Raw genomic sequence first — 1141 nt, forward strand, 5'->3', positions numbered from 1 at the left:
TGAGATCTCACAAGGCTGGTTGGCTTTTCTCCCTCTGAAGAATGGTGAAAATCTCCTTTCCCCTCTCCCTGGGTCTGCTAGATCACCTGTGTGGATCCAGAAGTCCTGCCTCTTCCTTCTGCCCAGTAATTGGCCCATAGCATCTTTACTGATAGATCAAGAACCAATTGGGGAACAGGACCTTCATCAGAACAACCCTGACAGCAGATCCGGAGCCTAATTACAGTTTATTTTGGGGGCTACCTTTAGCCTCTCATTAACCATTCCTTGCCCAGCTGTGTATCTGAACAAACATTCTTGTGACTATTAAGTGAATTTTCATAGTGATTAACTTAGTAGGTAACTGGCTTCCTCTAACCCTGAAACTAATATCATACAGCATCCCGAGGTCTAGGGCAGAGATTCCTCTGTTTTGCTGTAGTCAGCCTACTTGCCCTCTCCATCAATGTGTTTGAAGAGTGTCTTGACTTCTGATTATTTTTTCTCTGTTTCCATGAAAACATCATGAAATATGAATATTGGAATATGATATTAGAGGAAACCAAAATCAGTGTTTCTGGACCATGATCCTTTGTATTTGATTCTAGAATTAGCCAGGCCTTTTGATTCTCTGATGTGAGTATTGTTTTATTCCTTGATATGGAGCTGTGAAACTGGATGATATGGGGGCAGAAACTGGATGGAAAGTCCCAGGAAGTCAGCCCTCTAAGTCTCTAGAGACCTCTCCTCCTAGTCCCTGACTCTCTTTTGCAGTCCACCTCTCACCCACTCCTAACATGCCTGTGCCCTTCCATCTGTGGATGTTTTCCCTAGTTGTTGCCATTCTTAACATTTGAAATGACAGAAGCCTCAGACCAGAATACTTAGGGCTCAGCCTAAGTGGCAGCCATCTTCCCTCTAGCCATGCCCATTGCATCATAAAGAGACAGATGCGCCCCAACATTCTGAACTGTGATATATAAAGGGCACTTCAGACCTCTGGAGAAACAGTACAGGCTGGGTGCTAGAGGTTGGAGGAGCTGTACAGACTTCCTGGTTGAATTATAGTTATATTAGAGAGAGGGAGGGAGAGAGAGAGAGAGAGAGAGAGAGAGAGAGAGAGAGAGAGAGAGAGGAGGAGGAAGAGGAGGAGGAGAGTATG

This window comes from Mus caroli, chromosome 8 (assembly GCF_900094665.2).
Source record: "Mus caroli chromosome 8, CAROLI_EIJ_v1.1, whole genome shotgun sequence".
NCBI lineage: Eukaryota > Metazoa > Chordata > Mammalia > Rodentia > Muridae > Mus > Mus caroli.